The sequence below is a fragment of the Cibotium barometz genome, chromosome 15 (assembly GCF_041138505.1).
Source record: "Cibotium barometz isolate CiBa-2024 chromosome 15, ASM4113850v1, whole genome shotgun sequence".
Taxonomy (NCBI): Eukaryota; Viridiplantae; Streptophyta; class Polypodiopsida; order Cyatheales; family Cibotiaceae; genus Cibotium; species Cibotium barometz.
This window is the reverse complement of record NC_141060.1, coordinates 9,282,354-9,304,626: the sequence shown is the minus strand read 5'-3', so window position 1 is coordinate 9,304,626 and position 22,273 is coordinate 9,282,354.

Here is a 22,273-nt window from a genome sequence, read left to right as displayed (position 1 = left end):
CCTGTTGAGTACATATGCAGCACACATGACAACCTCAAGCCAAAACGCATGTGGCAAAGCTTGGCTCTTGACCATACATCGTGCCATCTCCATAAGTGACCTGTTTTTCCTCTCAGTAACACCATTTTGCTGAGGGGTATACGGTACTGTACATTGGTGTTTTATCCCACGACTAGCCAGAAATGCATCAAACTCTTTAGACATGTACTCCCCCCCTCGATCAGAATGGAGGGTGCCCACAGTACAATTGGATACATTTTCAACCATAAGAAAAAACTGTTTTAAGCACAAAAACACTTCGGACTTTGCCTTCAGTGGATATACCCATGCATGCCTTGAGTAATCATCAATGAAAGTCACGAAGTACAAGTGTTTACCAAATGACGGAGTTTGCATAGGCCCACATACATCACTATTATGCACAAGTTGCAATTTGCGAGTGGCCCGCACAGAACCATCCTTTGGAAACGCAGAACGCTTCATTTTGCCCAAAATACAACCTTCACAAACATGTTTCAATGGTGCCTCAAGAGGGGGCAATGAAGCAACCATATCAAATTTTTGCAAACGCAGCAAACTAGCAAAGTTCAAATGACCAAAACGAGCATGCCATAGTTTTGCATTTAAAACTGCCTTTTCATCAGAAACTGCATTTGCTGAATCTTCCACACACTTGTCATAAGAATTGAGCCTATACAGCCCACGAAACAAGGTGCCAGATACAATAATCGTATCACCAGAAGTTAAATCATGAACAGTACATCTATCATCCACAAATTTGACTACGAGTCCAAGTCCAGCAAGCGCAGAGACACACAATAGATTCTTCTTTATCCCTGGCACATACAAAGCATCTGAAAGTGTGAAAGCGCTACCATTTGCAGCAGTAAAGCATAATTTTACCAACACCCTTCACTGGGTAAGAAGCATTATTGGCACATGTGATAGTATTCCCATTAGAGACAGCCTCAAGACAAGTGAACATATCACGATGCGAGGTAATGTGCTTTGTAGCACCACTGTCAAAATACCATACATTAGAGTCAACATAAACTGCCAAACATGCATCATGTACAGATGGGTCATACTGGCAATACACGCTAAACGCCCATTCTGTATCCTACACAACATTTGCAGAATCTGCATTTGTAGAAGCATCCGCTATTGTGGCTGCATTTGACTCTTTCTTCTTTGCCTCTTTAGCCTTTAGCTTAGGGCAATTCTTAATGACATGATCATTTGCCTTACAATAGTTGCACCTGGTCTTTTTCTTGCCTTTATCAAGAGCCTTCTCAGACTTATTGTTGCTACCTGTGGAAGGAGAAGAAGTTGCAGACCTACTAATAGGAGAAGAAACAAGTGGAAGGGGCTGCCTTACCACTTCTTCTCTGCTGCTGGGCAGCAATAAATGCTTGATCAACTGCACGCTGCCTGGCCCTGTTTTGCCTGGACTGCGCTTCTTGCAAGAGCTTGTTGACTAAAGTATCATACTTGACAGCATCAGGTCTGTCCTCAGTAAGAAGTTTCCACGTGGAAGCAAAAGCCTGATATGTCTCAGGTAAAGCATCAAGAACAGTCTGCACAAGAGAATGATCAGGAATAATCTCACCTGCAGAAATCAACTATTCTTTGAGATCTTTAATCTCAGCAAGAAAAACATTCATGTCATCATCTTCCTGCATAATCTTCAATTCTAGCTCTTTACGCAAGTAAGAGATTTTTGCCTCGTTAAAATGACCTGCATACAAACCAGCTAGAATATCCCAAGACTGTTTTGCTGTTTTAGCTGAACGAATATGTGGGGTGATGTTACATTTGACAGAAAGTGCAATCAAGGCATGAGCCTGCGCATCTTTACCATCCCAACGAGCTTGTTCAGTAGTGTGTCAATGTACAAAAGATAAGTTAGCCCTAGAAGGATGGGCGTATATACAAGCCGGGGGAAAAAATCTCCTAAAGAGGAAAAAAGTATCCCAGCGGTCCTAAGTGTGTTCACACACATCACTGCCTATATATATGGCAGCATAAAATCTCTAATGGATTCATTTGGTTGATGCTCAATTGAATAGAGTTTTGTTGCTGCACTCCACCGATCACCTTGTTTAGAAAAGCCATGTATAAAGACTGATTTCAAGGTTTTAAAGTTGGTCTTGATCCAGGCATCAATGTGATGAACCATCAACTAGCTTTTTCCTCTAAGCATAGGTTCAATGCATGTACCTTGGTGGGATAGTTGGGATTTCCAAAGGCTTCACATTTCTGTTCAAACATTTGAATGAATTGAACAGGGTCTGTTGTTCCATCATATTTGCCCATAATTTTGAAAATTTATACAACCATATTTGTTGTATGAGTCATTGGGGCCGTATATGTGAGTGCTCTTGTTGGAAGAGACTCATTGAGTCCTTGGTTCACCCCCCTTCCTAGACTAGTCAGTATGTCTAGGGTGTGGGCATCCAGGAAAGGGTTGGTACTTATAGGATTTGTGGGAATGTTAGGTAAGGGACCAAAGCCCAGTGGGATCGAAGTGATAGGGGGTGTAAAACTTGATGACACGCTTGTTATAAGCATAGCCAATGGTATTGGGAGGTGAATTTTTACCTTTTATCTCAATGGCTCAAAGATGTCAGCCATTGGGTTTAGTCCTTGTGTGATCCCTGGCACTCCCTCTATTGTGGTCATGCTGGAGTGCCTAAATGCTCCTTAATGACACGCTTGTTATAAGCATAGCCAAAGCCCGATGGGATCGAAGTGATAGGGGTTGTAAAACTTGATGACACGCTTGTTATAAGCATAGCCAATGGTATTGGGAGGTGAATTTGTGGCATAGATCTCAATGGCTCAAAGATGTCAGCCATTGGGTTTAGTCCTTGTGTGATCCCTGGCACTCCCTCTATTGTGGTCATGCTGGAGTGCCTAAATGCTCCTTAATGAGAACACTTTTTTTTTTACTTTTTATATTCTCCCACAACCCATTATACAGGCGTACTCTTTGTTGGATCAAATGGATGTCCGTGCATTGTAAATAGCTTAGGCCCTATACACACGTGAACCTCTTAGAGACAATTTTATGAAAAAAGCATATGCTAGTAACTTCCCAGATGGAAGACGAGGTCTTAAAACTTATTTTCCATCACTCTCAAGACGAATAAAAATTTTGAGATTTTTTTCCTTGTTTCGTAGCATGTTTTTTACGGTGTTCCAGAATGAATTTTGAAAAACTCTGTATGAGGGAGTTGTAGTATTTGTGGAGTACTACAACTTTGTTTCCCTGAGTCGTCTGTGATTTTATCGTTTAGACCTTCAAAAAGCAGCATGAATATGGCTCTTCGTCGTTTTCTTGGGCTGTTTTGCCTCGATTTTTGGGTTGAATTTTGAGTTTGCTGGTCGTAGGCCAAAATGATCGATTTTGTCTTCGGATTGGCCAGTCCAAAGTCGAAGATCTCGATGTTCGCTTTTCGATGAGCCATAGAGCGCCTTCATTGGATATATGGTTTAGGAGATACGAGCCTCCAAACAGGGGTGTTTTTCAGAGTTTTTTTTGGGCTGACGAATCCCTTTTCACGCCGTGAACCGGACTTCACGGAATATGAAATTCGATTTTAAAAAAAGATTCCATGTGAACTCGAGTTCTGTGAAGTTGTAGACGTGAAGTTGTAGAAAATGGTTCACGTCGTGAACCAGACTCCACAGAATATTAAATTTGATTTTTTTTTTAAGGTTCCATGAAGTTCAAGAAAATGGTTCACGCAGTGAAATGGGCTTCATAGAATATTAAATTCAATTTTTTTTCTGTGAAGTTGCAGAAAATGGTTCATGTCGTGGAACTAGACTTCACGGAATATTAATGTTGATTTTTTTTTTATTGTGCAGTTCTCGAGGACGTGAACATTTTGGGTGTGAACTCAAGTTACAGAAAATGGTTCACGCCGTGAACCAGACGGCCTTCACGGAATATTAAATTTGATTTTTTAATTTTTTTTAAGGTTCCATGAAGTTACAGAAAACGGTTCACGCCGTGAACCCTAACTGCTTCACGGAATATTAAATTATTATTTTTTTAAGGTTCCGTGAACTCTAGCTCTGTGAAGTTACAGAAAATGATTCACGCTGTGAAGTGGACTTCACAGAATATTAAATTCGATTTATTTTTTAGTCTAGTGGGAAATATGAATTTCTCTTTTTGGGAGGGATATTTTTTGAATTTAAAATGAAAGGGATATGGGCATTTTTTCAAAAAGGTAAGTGGGAATTAAAAAAGTCAACCTTTTAATGACACCCTTTACACCCTTCATGAATGACCCCCAAAATGGACAATTTGACAACTCATGAGCATCTACTTAAGATTAATTATTTCACTCCTAATTAATTCATAAAATTGAGCACATCATTGGATAGAGCAAGGGAATGCTAATCTTTGTGCATCAACAAATGTGTAGATTAATCTAAAATAGGAGATTAATTAGACTCTTAATTATGGTCTCCTCTTTTAAGGCAAAATTAAGAAAAGAGAGTCAAATTTCTCCAATTGATGAAAAACTTGATGTGATTAGGTGTTTTGATGCATCTAGATGCTCTTAAAACACTCAAAAACACCAATTTTGACTACTTATATGATCAATTTAGACTCCAATTAACATATTTTCTAAATTTTTTGCCTCTTGAACAAGATTAATCATCCTTAATGACAAAAACCAGTCCATTAAGAGAAATTAGTCAAATTCAAGGATTTTTTGATAGTTTGAAGAAATTTTTTTGAAAGATTAAGCTACTCCTAATGCTTGCTAACACTCTAATCCAAACAATTTCAACAACAAACATACAATTAAATTAAAATTAATAATCTTAGTTCTATGTTTAATACTAAAGAGAGCTAACATTCACGACAAATTGTATTCTATTGTATTGTTTGATGTGATGGATACAAAATAAGCCTAATACAAACTATGTGCTTGCAAGCCCTAACAACATGAAAAACTAGAAAAACAATAACAAAAATAACAAATTAATCTAAAAATTAAGTAAAAAGCATTCTTTTCAAAAACAAAAAAGAGAGCTATTCTACACCATTAATCTCACACAAATCATCATCAAATCTACATCTTTTTCATGGAAAACCATTAATCAAGATAATGGGCAATGGGTTATGCATAGATTAGAGGCAAAACAATGGAAAAAGCCGAGGGATGGCTCCCCAGCAGAGGCGGTGCCAAAAATGTTATGGCTCACCGTCTGACCCTCCTTGAAACACATCCAAAAAGAGATTACCTCGTGAACCGCGACTGTCGTTTTGAGGATCTTTCTAATGGTCGAGCTCGTAACCCTTGAGACCTCCAAGCTCTACAACTCCTTGATAATAAGCAATTCCCCCGCGTCTCCCACGAGCGTTGTCACACCACCGCGTTACACTACGGGTCCTTGTCCCTCCTCTCACCTCACTTCACTCACAATCACTCACTAGCATGCATTAGGGAGAGAGATTAGCAATATCAAGACTCAATTGCACGATGGGAGAGTATGTTGTATTATGAGAGATATTCACTTATATACATGGCCATAAGTGTTCACACTCACTTAAACTATGGCCGACCGGGCACTTTAGGCTCATAAGAGGCGTAATGCTTTTACAATGACTACTCTCATAATATATCCATGAAGTACATCACTTGGGACTTCATCCTAACTTGCTACCACATGCTCTTGAAGCGGTCTCGCCATAAATACTCTATCACACCATTACGGTACCACCAATGGATTTTCCATCCATATTTCTCTTACTTCAACCCTTAAACTTGGCAATGGATATGCCATGGGTAATACTACCTCTACTTCATTGCAAAGCTGCACCTTTGTGGCTTCTTTCGTGATGTCAGAGTCATTTCCAAACAACCCATCATCCATAGGATACATTCTCTATGAGAGAAATTCAACCTTAAGGAGTTGCAAATACTTTAGTTTAAGTATATATGGTCTGTAGAATCATGTACCAACATGGCATCCCTCATCAAAGGTCTTCTCATCTATTGATAAGCTCATGTTACAAATATTTTAATAAAGGAATTTTCCATTATGGGTGGTACACAATTATAATGATGGAGGATAAAGACCTTACACTAAAAAATATGAAGCTTCAAAAATATTAGAATCTTTTTAGAAAAGCATAATTAAAAAATAGCAAACAAGAGTCTTCATATTTAAATCAAGGGTATTTTAGAGACATTAATGTGATATACATTTTGTTTCTCTTTCTTGAGTATTGATAAATAGAACTATGTCTAAACTTGATTTTGATATTCTCTTCACAACAAAGTATATAAGAAAATGTATTGTGTATTAAAGATATAAATAATGTACACGACAAAACTTTCATACAAAAACTTATATTGTGCAGTAGTATAAGTTTAGTCATGCTGCTTAGATGGAATCTTGTTTTGGCTTATACTAATTCAGATATGGAATCTTAGCCACCAAACCAAAGTATATAATTGATGTTTATTTAATAGTCAAAAAGTGAGTTCATTCTATGGAAAGTTTTTTTCTGATAACAATCTCTCTGTCTTGCTAGATGGTGAAATATCATTTATTGATAAGCCTCTGTCTTGCTAGATGGTGTCACAATCTCCAGCCCAATCAGAGTCACAATATCCCACTAAGAAGTTACCAGACGTGCATGTAATTACATACTCAATGGTACCTTTGTTGATGTACGTGAGCACACACATTGCTGCATTCCAATGACTTTCCCTTGGTTTGTTGGAGAACCTGCTCAACATCCAAATATCCTGTCAAATAGCAATCTTTATCATGAGCAATTTATAATGCTCAAACCAAAACTTTATGAGGCAGATAATCACAAAATACCTTCTCTGGTAATATTCTTAGCAGCTTCTTGTTGACACCGAAGACTCTAGAGCCTTCATACTTGCTGAAAATCCTCATTTCAGCTTCTTTAATGATGCGCATGCTCTCCATGTTACAAAACTTCCATTTGAGACTCTCTTGGGCGGCTTCTTAGATGTTGATAAAGACTTCATAGTCTGCATATTGCTGAAATCTTCATTTTTAAGCTTCCATGGCAGCACCATAATCTCCAAATATCCATGAGAGAGAGAGAGAGAGAGAGAGAGAGAGAGAGAGAGAGAGAAGCACACTCAACACACAATCTCTATTGCATATGCTTTTTAAACCATATAATGAGGCTTCTAATATAGATAATAGCCTTGACCCAATCAATTTTACATGTCATCATGCCATGTGGCAACTACTTTTCCACATTCTTTTTATGTGGCTCTCACCATTCACATAATATCATTTGTGGCATTCTTATCTTTCCACAATATCTTGCACCTCTAGGGTGAGTTCTTACATTGCACATTTCAACAAGATGTCCCTTTAGAAAAGATGATTTTTCATCCATTTGAAAACTAGCCACTTCTTATTTAGTAGCCAAGGCAAGTACTATGAGAATAGTGGTCATTCGAGCTATTGGGGCAAAGGTTTCACTGACATCAAAACCTTCACTTGTGTGCAACTAGCCTAGCTTTGTATTTCTCCAATGAACCATCATATTTATACTTAGCTTTCCACACCCACTTGGTGTGAATTACCTTTTGTTATGGCTCACCCTAACCCTTCTTGAAACACATCGAAAAAGAGATTACTTGGTGAACCACAACTGTCATGAGGATCTTTCCAATGGCCGAACTCGTAACCCTTGAGGTCTCCAAGCTCTACAACTCCTTGAGAAGGATCAATTCCACCGCGCTTCGCGCAAGCATTGTCACACCGCCGCATTACACTACGATTCCTCGTCCCTCCTCTCACCTGACTTCACTCACACACACTCACTAGCATGCATTAGGGAGAGAGATTAGCAAGAGCAATACTCAATTGCACAATGGGAGAGTATGTTGTATTATGAGAAATATTCAATTATATACATGGCCATAAGTGTTCACACTCAAACTGTGGCTGATCGGGCACTATAGGCTCATAAGTGGCCATAAGTGTTCACACTCACTTAAACTGTGGTGGCTGACCGGGCACTATAGACTCATAAGAGGCCATAAGTGTTCACACTCACTTAAACTATGGGTGACCGGGCACTATAGGCTCATAAGAGGCCTAATGCTGCTAAAATGACTACTCCCATAATATATCCATGAAGTACATCACTTAGGACTTCATCCTAACTTGCTACCACATGCTCTTGAAGTGAGAATCGCCATAAATACTCCATCACACCATTACGGGCGTCCGTCCTAGTTGTAGCTTTGGACACTATTGCTTCATATCTTGAATGTACATTGCTTTGGTGTATCTACCATGACTCTTTGATGTAAGATAATGGCGGTAGCTCTTGTTAACCCTAAAATTGGGTTAACACCTTTCGTTTTGGTAGTTGATCAACCAACCCAAGTGTTGTTTTTATGATGTTGTCATACTCTGGCTGCATTGTTGCCTTCCACTTTGGATTTGCCAAAGGTTCTTCTACATTTGTGGGCTAGTATTGCCTCTTTGGTAAATACATGAGTTTGCAAAGCTACTTGGAAAAATGACAGCACATAGGATGCATTCCAAGTAATAATAGCAAATCTCAACACCTTAGCCGCCAAGCGGTAATGGAGAGGAGTCAGTATTTGCAGACTGCCAAGATAAAAAAGCTATAGAAAACTCTCAAACAATGACATGAAAAGCACAGCATATTGAGTTAATAGAATAAAGCCACAGGCCAGGAGGAAGAAAAAGCCTAGGCTAGAAAGTTATATGCAAACACATATGAGGAATCAAAAAAGGCATTGTAAAACAAAAGGACAAGGGTACAATATTTGATGCAGGAAAAAGAGGCTATGATCAAAAATTACCAAGCGGTAGCAGCACATCCAAACAGAGAAATTATTGATAATGCCAAGACTGACATATCCAAGATGGAAGATGTAGTCGGAGGCCCTCACAAAGGAAAGAGATGAATTGGCAAACATAAACTAGCAACTAAGAGACTCCAGGAAAAAGAGGGAAGAACAAATAACACAATACTTTGAAGAAAAGTAAGCTCAACTAATCCGAATTGGCCAAATACTTTATGAACTTGCTCAACCCATGACTCCTATCGAGAGAGATTAGTGATGTATCTGAGAGGTTAAGGGAAAAGGAAGCACCATTGGCTGATGTTTTGGTAGCTCCTCAGGCCCCTCTCACCAAAGCCTTTCTAAAATAGCTTAACCCATGACTCCTACTAAGAACAATGATCTATCAGTGAGGTTAAGGGAAAGGGCACATCACCATCGAACTAATCTTTAGATAACTCCTCGCGCCCCTCTCCAAAGGTTAAGGGAAAGTGCAATGCCATTGGCTGAACTTTCAATAACTCCTCGAGCCCTCTCCAAACCTTTAGTCTTTTTTTTTTTGCTTCACTCACCCTCTAGTTTAACCTTAATATTAGTGAGGAGCTAACCTAGGGGGATTTAGCATTAATCAAGCAAAATACTAGAAGATGTGCTGACCCCACCATAATAATGGGAATATTTCTTGGGGATATAGAATTAAAGGATCCAAAGCCTATCCATCACTACTCCCAATAGTGCTAAATTTGAGATCTTTGTGTAGAGTCTTATTAATTTCTACTAACTTTCATGGGGATATAGAATTAAAGGATCCAAAGGCTATACTCCCTTCATCCAATAGTGCTAAATTTGAGATCTTGGTGTAGAGTCTTATTACTTTTTCTACTAACTTTCAAGGGAGGAAGAGCTTCTAGATTTAATAAAAGCTTCCATAGAAATATCCATAGCTCCCCTCCCAAAAATAAAAAGAAGTTTAGAATGGATGCAACAAGAGGGATCAATTAAATGAGGAACCCCATCCATAGCCCTCTCATTTCTGTGACTCTACTAAGAAGTAGAGAAAATAAAAATAAGGAGTACTCGGCAATCCGAACATCCTTCTTCTTGTTGTTTCCTAGTTTTTTAGTTTCCCACTAACACTCTTGACCTTGAGGAGTTGCAAAAAGTTATGCCAATAAGTGCACCCAATCCTCCATATAGCCAAAGGATCTAGTGAATCAAGAACCAAGACATGTCTCTACCAATACAGATGTCATCCGCAGGCAGCAAATATGAATTGATGACCAGAACATGTAATCCACTGCTATAACCAACTCTCATGCTGAAAAGTATTACAATAAATTACACCCTTCGATACAACTACATCGATCTTTCCAGAGGCTTATGCAACCACACAGAAACAACCATGGTTACCTTACCCCATTAGAGGAGTAGTGCAAGAACTAGTGCCGATCCGATGTGATAGGGGAGGGAACATTATGGACAAATGTGGCTAAGCACAAAAAGCTTATAAATCTAAAATTAGTTGATCTATTAGAAATTATAATTGTGGTCTGTCTGATCAACTACAAGAGATGTGGAGGATATAAAGTACCCTAGAGAACCAAGAGGAGGGTATGAAGAAATATAGCCAAATGTTGATGCCAATTACATGGTCAATTAGCAAACTTGGTGATTACATTTCCTAGAAGTACCAAAATTGGTAGCTATGTATAGTCCCACTATTATTTCAAATTTCCCTTCTTTGAGCATCATATCTTTGCTTGTTAGCCTTGGAAGTCCATGGTGTGAACAGCCCTACACACGGGCACTTTTTACCCTATGCCGGCACTGGTTCTTTCCCCATCTGAACACACTTTTGTGTGTTAGCCACATCAGCCCTAGGGCTAGGGCTTCCAGTAATCTTGTACTCCACTCATTTCACATCATTATCATCAAGTACTTCCAACTATAGTGTCTTGTCTCTCTCTCTCTTTGAGCTCCTATACGACTGTGTGTGCGTTGAGCCATATTTATTTGAAACCACTAGTTGTACTCACATATTTGTAAATTCACCCTTTTACACACTAGTTTTCACTTTTTCCAAAACAATCACATTCTTGCACACCCTCTAGATCACTGCTTAGCACCTTCCCTAGAAATCACATCTTAAAAAATGTTAAAAAACCTCACACATTGCATGCACTAGTTCATTTACGTTATCGATTCACTTTTTTATTTTTAAAAAGGGCTTGAGAGTAGATACACAACCTATCATAATATATTTCAAACCACTACTGCATTTTCATGATCTTCATGGGAGCACCTTGTCATTTTAAGGATTTATCCAAGGCAATTATTCTTCACCATTTCTTGGACCCCATCTTGCATTTATTTAATTATATGAGCATTGTTCACATTTAAAAACTATAGCCTATTCCAAATGTAAAAATTCCTACTATTATTTTCTTATATATATATCTTGGTCATATGTAAGGCATGTGGGATTTTTTTTAGATTTCACCATATTTGATGGGATATTTGGATCCCATGGTTCTTTGCAAGTGAGCAAAGAGTATTATGAGGTGTAGCTTGTCCAAATGGGGGGATAAACAAGTTTGATTGGATAAGGAATGGAGCCCATGGTTGAAACACCAAACGGGGTGATTCTTACAGATCTGCTCATGGAAGATGAGAAAACCTGTGTGGAAGCAATTCATAATTTCACAATGGCTTTGCACCCATGGTTTCTTGTGAGAACCAATGAAAGCACCCTTGGTAGCATGCACAATAGTAGCATGTATGTTTGGAGCTCATTGGTGAGCTATGTGATGGTCACATAGATGGCTATGCAAACCTCATGAAAAAGGTTGATGATTGAGGCAAGTTGGAGGCATCTACAATGTAGAGATGCCAATATGAAAGAGGCAATCAAGGAGCTACATATGGAGCTCAAATGGGAGTTCCAACAGCCAGTGTAGAGACCATGTTGCTGGTCATCACACAAAAACCTCAAGGAGGTTGCGGGTTTCTAGAGAGAGTGAATTGTGGAGCTTAGTATAAGGAACTCATAGTCGGAATTAAGCTCATAAAACAAGAGAAATCAGAGAGCGAAGGCGCTCAAAAGCACAGTAGCGTAGAAGGAAGCAGTTGGTAAATGATACAACACTATAGTTTCACCCATCTGGTATGAGGGTTCCCTTCCCAAGCTCACCAAGAAGCTCAAAATGGATGTATTTGTGGTGTGTGCTGAGTTGTGCACACATGGACGTCCATGTGCACTGAGTTGTGCACACATGGACGTCGCACTTCGTGGGTTGGTTTCCACCCGAACATTTATGTTCAAAATTGGACTTAGTGATTCCGCTGTGAGCAAGTGGGCTCAAAATGGACTTCGTGTCTAGGTTGGCTAGGCACATGCACACACACACACACACACACTTGTTTACATTGAGGAGGGGTGTTGAAATGTGCAATGTAAACTAAAGCTTGGGTTATTTGGTTGAGTGTATGAGCTTAACAAAGAGTGGTGCAAGCCATAACAAGGTGCCTATTTAACAAAAGAGAGGTTAAGGAAAAGGGTAGCGCCATTGGCTAATCTTTTAGTAACTCCTCGGGCCTTCTCACCCAAGCCTTTTTTAAAAAGCTCAACCCATGACTCCTATTGAGAACACTGATCTATCCGAGAGGTTAAGGGAAAGAGCACAACACCAATAGCTGATCTTTAGATAACTCCTAGGGCCACTCTCCACCAAAGGTTAAGGGAAAAATCAATGCCATTGGTTGATCTTTCAGTAACTCCTCGAGACCCTCTTGAGACCTCCCTCTCCCTCCTCTACCAATTTGACCTTAATATTAGTGAGGAACTAACCTGGGGAGATTTAGCACTAATCAAGCAAAATACTACAAGATACATTGAACCTACTATAATAATGGGAATATTTCATGAGGATATAGAATTAAGGGATCCACAGCCTATCTATCACTACTTCCTTCATCCAATAGTGCTAAATTTGAGATCTTGGTGTAGATTCTTATTGCTTTCTACTAACTTTCATGTAGTTATAGAATTAAAGTATCTGAAGGCTATCTATCACACTACTCCAAAAGGCTTTCTACTTTGATAGGGGAGGGAACTTTATGGGCACATATGGCTAAGCACACAAATCTTTCAAATCCAAAAGCACACAAATATTGCAGATCCGAAAGCACGCAAATCTTGTAAATCCAAACTTAGTTGATCTACTAGAAATCAAAATTATGGTATACATCATCAACTACTACTATAAGATATGGTGGGGATAAGTACCATGTAGAACAAAGAGGAGGTTATTAACAAATATAACCAAATGTTGATGGTAATTACATAATTGATTGTTACAACATCTAGCAAACTTGGAGATCACACTTCCTAGAGGTATCAAAATTGGTAGTTATGTACAAAAGAATGTCATAAATTATCTGAATTGATCCCCTATACATGCCAATAAGAAGAAATTATCTAAAGCAAATTTTAGAGCTCATAAAGAAAGGGACTCCCACGATTGTTTTGAATTTTAGTACACATTACGTTTTCTTATACCTTCAATACACATTATGTTTTCTTATATGATTTGTTGAGAAGAGAATGGCAAAATCAAGTTTAAACATAGGTCTATTTACCAATGCTCAAGAGATCATATGAATGTCTAAAAAATATTTAAAGGGTCTACGGTGAGACTAAAATATGTCACATATGATCGTTTGGTGTATGATCCGCCATGACACTAAAATCCTAGCTCCTAGGATATTTGGAAGACTTATAATGGTTTCTTTCCCTCCCTCCATAATCTATTTAGTATAAGGTCTTTCCTCTATCCCCCATTAATTTTTAAGCTTAATATTATTTAGTATAAGGTCTTTTCTCCGCCCCCCCCATCAATTCTGTATCGTACCAACCATGATGGAATCATCAGTTTATTAGAATGAAGAAATTGGAGCTTCCCTCTTTCTTCAATCCCCATTGGTGGCTCCATCAACATACTAAACTAATTGATTGGTTGGGGGCCTCTACCGTGAACAAAGAATCAAGCAATTTGTAAGGTAAATGGTGAATTTTGATCTTTTCTATAATTTCTCAATGTTTCTCTCTTCTCAACCCCTCTCAAGCTTGAGAAGCTTAATTGGAATGGTTTTTTAATGCTATTGAAGTTAATTGATGAATGGTAGTAAAGAATTACATAAATTGATGAATGCTATTGAAGTTAATTGATGAATGGTAGTAAAGATTTACATAAATTGATGAATGCTAATTGATGAATGATAGTAAAGAATTACATAAATTTCTATTTATGCTTAATTCTAATGGTTTTTATGTAATTTCTCTCTCTCACTCAAGAAATGGTCATATTCATGACCTATTCTCAATCCAAATAAAGCTTTTCCTTAATCCAAGATTAATCTATGCTTGAGACCAAATTAATGGCTTTCCCTATGCTTTTAGTTTATGTATTTCATGAATATTGATGATTCAATCCATTATGGATTAATGATCCAATTAGGGATTATTCTAATCATTCCTTTAATGATAAGCTTTATCTTTTAAAATAATTGAGATTTATCAGTCATAGTAGCGGAGCTATGGCAAAATTTTTGTAAAAATTACACATAAAATAATTTCATTCAAAGCATGAAAAGAGGACTTCCTACCATATTCTAGAAATTATCATCCTAGATTAATTGAAAGAATTTTATTATAATCATGGAGAAATTGATTTTTATGTTATGCATAATTAATGAATTAAGAAAAAGAGGATTTCTAGTAATTAAATTTTATGTTAAAAAGAGTAATCCCCATTGTATGAGTATTCTTAAAGGGTTAATTTTCATTCTAGGCATAGAAAAATGTATACTAGAAATACTTTATTATAAAAGTGAGATTTTTATCTCATAAATGATTTTATGCATAAATTAAATGCATAAAAGAAATTCTTTTATATTAAGAGAATGATTTTCATCATAAATGAATTGTATGCATAAACCTATGCATAAAGGATATAATTTTTATATTAAAAGTGTGATTTTCATCATAAATGGATTTTATGCATAAATAAGATGCATAAGAGAAATTCTTTTATTCTAAAAGTGTAATTCCTACTAAATTGGATTTATACATGGATAGATGCATAAAGAATTTAAATTAATCCAAAAAGTGTTATTTTTATTAATTCTTATTTTATGCATAGAAAGATGCATAAAGAATTTTATTTTAATTCAAAAGAATGATTTTTATCATAAATAATTTTATGCATAAATTAGATGCATAAGAGAAATTCTTTTATTCTAAAAGTGTAGTTTCTACTAAATTAGAAAAGATTGATTTTTAATTCAAAAGTGTCATTTTCATTTAAAATGAATTTATGCATAAAAGATTGATTTTTATTTTGAAAGTGTTATTCTCCTTAAAATGGAGTTTATGCATGCGTGAAGAAATCTTATATCAAATATAAGAATTCTCTTGTATTCTATAAATAGATATTAGGATGTGATAAGATGCGTATGAGATGTGATAGGATGAGTTAAGAGTTATATGAGATGTGATAAGAATGAGTATGGGATGAGTTAGGATGTGGATGTATGGATGTGAATGTGGATGTGGATGTGGATGTATGGATGTAGATACGGATGTGTGTGGATGTAGATGTATGAATGAGGATGTGAAAATGGATGTATGCATGTAGATGTGGATGTATAAATGTGGATGTGGATGTATGGATGTGAATGTGGATGTGGATGTGGATGTATGGATGTAGATATGGATGTGGATGTATGTATGTGGATGTGGATGTATGAATGAGGATGTGAAAATGGATGTATGCATGTAGATGTGGATGTATGAATGTGGATGTGGATGTATGGATGTGAATATGGATGTGGATGTGGATGTATGGATGTAGATGTGGATGTAGATGTGGATGTGGATGTATGGATGTAGATACGGATGTGGATGTGGATGTATGAATGAGGATGTGAAAATGGATGTATGCATGTAGATGTGGATGTATGAATGTGGATGTGGATGTATGAATGTGAATGTGGATGTGGATGTGGATGTATGGATGTAGATACGGATGTGGATGTATGTATGTGGATGTGGATGTATGTATGTGGATGTGGATGTATGCATGTAGATGTGGATGGATGGATGTAAATGTGGATGTGGATGTGGATGTATAAATGTAGATACAGATGTGGATGTATGTATGTGAGAATGTGAAAATGGATGTATGCATGTAGATGTGGATGGATGGATGTAAATGTGGATGTGGATGTGGATGTATAAATGTAGATGTGGATGTGGATGTATAAATGTAGATACAGATGTGGATGTATGTATGTGGATGTGGATGTATGTATGTGGATGTGGATGTATGAATGAGGATGTGAAAATGGATGTATACATGTAGATGTGGATGTATGAATGTGGATGTGTATGTATGGATGTGAATGTGGATGTGGATGTGGATGTGGATGTGGATGTATGGATGTGGATATGGATGTGTATGTATGAATGCGGATATGGGATTGGATGTATGATGTGGATGTACGAACATGGATGTGTATGTAGAATAATGAATGTGAATGTGTATATGAAATAATGTGTCGTCGATATGAGTGAATGGATGAGAATGAGTACACATATGAATGGAATGTGGAATAAGTAATGTGGACTGAGGAGGGATAATGTGGAAAGACGAGAGTTCGATATAGAAACTGTATTTTGTGACATGTTTGTAAATGACTGTTTTATGTCGAGAATGCTGGGGAAGCATTTCGACCGTCTTGTAGATTAAGGTCATGGAGACCTAACTGATAAAGTTGCAACTGCTGACGGAGAGTCAATGGAGGAAGTCTCGCGTAGCAAGGTCGACCGAGGTCTTGCCCAGCCTCGGTTCGATTTAAATGGTGAGCTTCCGATATACGGTGGATGAGGGACCAAGGAAGTGGCCTCCTATGAGTGAAGCTCTAGATCACCTGCAAAGGATCCTAGAGGGTGCTGACCATACGGTGCTCGGGCTCTGGGTCGCCGAAGATACCCACATGTGCGTCGTGGAAGATATTGGAACAAGGAGTAAGAGTTGTTTTATGAAACCGGGCATGGATCTGGTTGATTGACCTTGCTGGTCCTCAACGGATGAGTCCATGGCTCTCTGTTGATTGATCTTGCTGATCTTCAACAAGGATTCCATCTTGATTTTTATATGTGAAAATATTGCCAGGTACTATGAGCTAGGAACTATTGAAAAGGCCCCTGAGTGAATAGGTGGTGAGCGTTCTGATTGCCAATAATGCCATAAGTATACCGATGAATGAATGATTGGAAATATAGATTCAACCAGAGATTTCGAGGGTTGTCATCAGTGACTTAATGGTTTCATTAAAGGATTGTTTTAAAGTTAGTTGATGCTGAGAAAAAAGCAATTTCATATTGGGTGTGTAAGTGGTGTGACTAGTTTTATGTTTGCATGAACTTCCGACTAGGGGGCCTGGGAACTCTTTTCCCTGGTACCCGGGACAAAACCTAACCAAATTCCTAATTGGATCCTATTCCTATCACTACAGTGGTTGGCTAACCCATGGGACTGGATGGGGTTAGGCTGGACTAATGGATCCGTAAATCGAGACTCAATTTCTGTTATTACGATAAATAAAGTAAATCCCGGATAGTAATTGTTCTATGGATAGGAATCAACGGCTGTGCCTCTTGATGGGGAAAAAGGCGTTGATCCCAATGATCCAAGTGCAAGTTTCTTCCTTGATCTGACCGAGTATCTTTATAGGTGCAGTCGGATTAGCTTGATCAGTAATGGTCTTGACTACGTTAGAGTAAAAAGTTATCCTGGTGGAATCGCCCGTGCTTTTCGTGTAAAGGAAGTTTTTTCGGGTTCGGTTTTGGAAAAATTAATGGATTAGTCTCTTGTCCGGATATCCGTGGACGAGGCCCCGAGTGTGGGACCCTGCCCCGCGCAAAAAGTGCTACTATGAATATGGAACTAATTGTCGAGAAAAAGAACCTTTAATTAGGCCAAGCAATTTTGGCAGAAATTTAGAAAAAAGTACCATTATCGGGATCAACCTAGAAAAAGCTATTAAATGGGAATAGCATGTGAATGGATGAGATAAGATAAAAATAGGATGGATAAGATGTGATGTAACGAGATTGGATGTGGATGTGTATTTGAAAGAATGAATATGGATGTGTATGTGGAAGAATGGATGTGGATATGTATGTGGAAGAGTGGATGTGGATGTGTATGTGGAAAAATAGATGTGGATGTGTATGTGGAAGAATGGATGTGCATGTTTATGTGGAAGAATGAATGTGGATGTGTATGTGGAAGAATGGATGTGGATGTGTATGTGTATGTGAAAGAATGGATATGGATGTGTATATGAAAGAATGGATGTGGATATGTATGTGAAAGGATGTGATGTCGATGTGAGTGAATGGAAGAGATGTGTGTGATGTGAAAGGGATAAAAATGAATGAGATGTGATGTGAAATGAATGTGATGAGGTGTGACGTAAATTGAAATAGATGTGAATGAATGAGGTGTGATGGGATGGGAATATGGGATGATACGAGTGGATGAGATGTGATGAGGGTAAATGAGGAAAGATGTGATGAGATGAAAAATGATGTGATTGGATGAGAATAGGAATACATATGAATTGGATATGGATTAAGTAATGTGGACAGATGTGGAACAATGTGAAAGACGAGAGTTCATTATAGAAGCTATATTTATGACATATTTTTAAATGACTATTTTATGTCAATAATGCTAGGAAAGCATTTTGACCGTCTTGAGATTGAGGTCGTGGAGACCTAACTGATAAAGTTGCAACAGCTGACAGAGTCAATGGAGGACATCTCGCATAGCAAGGTCAGCCGACCAGCCTCGGTTGTTCGATTTAAATGGTGAGCTTATGGCACGGTGACCAAGGAAGCGGCATATGAGTGAAGCGCTAGGTCACCTGTGAAGGATCCTAGAGGGTGCTGACCATACAGTGCTCGGGCTCTGGGTCGCCAAAGATACCCACACGTGCATCATGGAAGATATTGGAACAAGGAGTAAGAGTTGTTTTCTGAAACCGGGCATGGATCTGGTTGATTGACCTTGCTGGTCCTCAACGGATGAGTCCATGGCTCTTTTATATGGAGCTGTTGGTTGATCTTACTGATCTTCAACGGAGATTCCATCTTGATTTTTATAAGTGATTATATTGTCGGGTACGAGCTAGGAACTATCGAAAAGGCCCCTCTGAGGGACAGGTGGTGAGCGTTCTCGTTGCCAATGATGCCATAGGTACCCCGATGAAGGAATGATTGGAAATTAGGATTCAACCAAATATTTTGGAGGATTATGATCAGTGACACTATGGTTTCATTAAATGACTGTTTTAAACATACCTGAATCTGTGAAAAAGGTAATTTTATATTGGGTGTGTAAGTGGTGTGACTAGCGTTAAATTTGCATGAATATCCGGCTAGGGGGCCTGGGAACTCTTTTCCCTGGTATCCAGGATAAAACCTAACCAAATTCCTAATTGGATCCCATCACTACAGTGGTTGGGTAGTTGGCTAACCCATGGGACTGGATGGGGTTAGGCTAGACTGATGGATCCGGTGGATCCAGTTAAGCGATGATAAATTAAAAACCTGCATAACTGAATCTTCCATGGAGGAATGTTCAGATGGTCTGATGAACCATTATTGTGTTAAGAATATGAATGATATATTCTGAATAAATTATTATCTCATAATGAGTTCTATATAAGGGATCTTTATCCCATGATTCTGTGGAGAGCAGACCAATCTAAAGAACCCCAAAATCAGTTGGATCTAAGGTCGGATCTAAATTGTAAATAAAAGGACTTAACAAGAATTTTCGTATTGATAGGATCATGGATCGAGGTCGTCATGGTAGGAATGATAACCCCCCACTCAATGAGGACCAGTTTGACTTGGATGTTCGTAAAACTCTTCATAGATCGCAGTTTGGACCTTTCAAGGGTGAAGGGGAAAACTTGGGTGAGGCTATGGAGAAGTGAATCGAAGCAATGGAAGAGTACTTCGATGTCACTGGGTACAATGAGAAGAGAAAAATGGCTCTTGCAAGGCTGAAGATAGTAGAAACAACCAGAGTAGCATGGAGAAACCACTGCGAGACAAACCGTGTGGATCGAAACACTCAGACATGGAATGATCTCAAAATTTACCTAAGGAAGAGATTCTGTCCTCCCGACTTTTTGGAAACAAAGATGAACGAATTCTTACAGTTAACCCAGAGGAGCAGAACTATCGAAGTATATCACCAAGCGTTCGCTCTCCTCCTCAAATACTCGATCGCCATCGCTAGATGAAGAACAACTGTTGATGGCCAGGTTCATTCGAGGATTGAAAGAACCTTTGAATATCCTGGGGAAGAATGCCAAGCTAGTTTCCATGGCCGAAGCAGTGCGGATGGCGAAGGATTTCGCCAAGGCCTTTGATGTCAAGGTTCCGTCGAAGCCAGCGCCATCACCTTTCAAAAGGTTCTTCCACCGTCTAAGAGATATAAGGGTCAAACCCAGTATATGAGAAGTTCCAGAATGGAAGAAATGTCCTTTTTCCGGAGCGCAATCCCTTGGAATTCAACTTCAAAAGTTTCACCCTTGAACAAGGGAGTGAAATGCTATAACTGTTAAAGGATTTGGAAATCGTAGTATGGATTGTCCAACTCCTTTTGGAATAAGGTTTTCAGGGCAGGAAAATCAGGGATCAAGATTCCAGACTCTAGCTCCTTCCTTCCAGAGTAATCAGGTTTCTTTTCGCCAAAATCAGAGAAATCCCAGAGGCAGACCCTCTAACCAACCCGTAGTTGTAATCCAAAGTAATGCAAGACCTCCGCCTCAAATTAAGGGAAGTCGAAGAGACATGTTCCCAAATCGGCTGTCCACTTCCAAAGCAGTAACGCTAGAAGTGATTGAAGAAGAAGAAGAGGATGAAAGAAATCATACTCCACCTACGAGATGAGGACATCTCGCGTTTTTTTTAAGTGGGATAAGATGTAAGATTCCTCCCTCCAGCCTTTGAGGTGTGCAGGTGTAAGAACCTCCCCTTCTGATCTTGTAATTATTCCCCTCTTTGAAATAAAAGAAAGATTTTGTTTTACCCTGTTTTGATCTAGAGAGAGAAAATATCTAGAGAGAGGTAATCCAAAATTGAGATATTTTTGGATATAAAAATTTAACTAGTGTCTAAAATGGTTTCCCCTAAAACAAAAATTCAAAAAAAACTTTCCAATGTGCATTTGGAATTTATTGAAAAGAAGTATAACGGACCTTAGCCTAAGGGACTAGATTTTCAGAAATTTTTGGATTATGGTCCAATTAAGGTTCCTATGGGCCAATAGGATCAATCCAAGTGTGGGGAGGAGATAAATCCAATTTATAAAAGAAAAACCCCCAAAAATGAGTAAATGCTCACATAAGATGAAGAGTTGACTAAGGACAAGATTTATTAGTAAAAAACTATGAGTATTACTAAAAAAATGAGATATTTTGGGTATAATGATTCAATTTTGACACCTTGGTAAGGAGAAGGGAGCTCTTCAAGGAGGCGCCTATTTTACTTGTATGGTGGAGTTTTAAACTCAAAAATATTATGATATTTTTATCTCTCCTCTCTCCTAGATCAAACCAAATCAAAAGGGAGCCAAACTAGGTCCAACAAATCTTGTCCAAATTCAGCCAAACTGAACCTGGAAAATTCTAGAACCTAGTTGGACTTGGTTAGAGGCCTCCCTCACCTATAAATAGATCCTTAGCCCTTTGTAAAAATATATGAGAACTATACCATGCCAGTATTATACTGAAATAATGATATTTTCTATTATCTTCTAGAAACCCTCTACAAATTGAAGAGATTGGAGCTTGTCTCTCTCTTCAATCTTCCTTGGAGACTCCAACAACATACCAAACCAATTGATTGGTTGGGGGCCTGTAGTGTGATCAAAGAATCAAGTAATTTAGGAGGTAAAGTGTGGATTATTGTCTTCTTTTTCTTAAATCTCCAAAATGTTTCTCTTCTCAACCCCTCTCAAGTTTGAGAAGCATTAATTTGAATGGCTTTTGAATACTATTGAAGTTCTTTAATGTATTGTAATGAAGAAATACATAAATTTCCATTTATGCTTAATTTATAATGGTTTTTAAGCATTTCTCTCTCTCCCCCAAAGAATGGTCATTCCTATGACCATTTCTCTCTCTCCCCCAAAGAATGGTCATTCCTATGACCTATTCTCAATTCAAATGAAGCATTTCTCTAATCTAAAAGTAATTTCTATGCTTGTCTAATAAGAGGCCAAAATAATGGCTTTTTAATACTTTTATGCTATTTAATTTATGGTAAAATTAAGAATCAATCC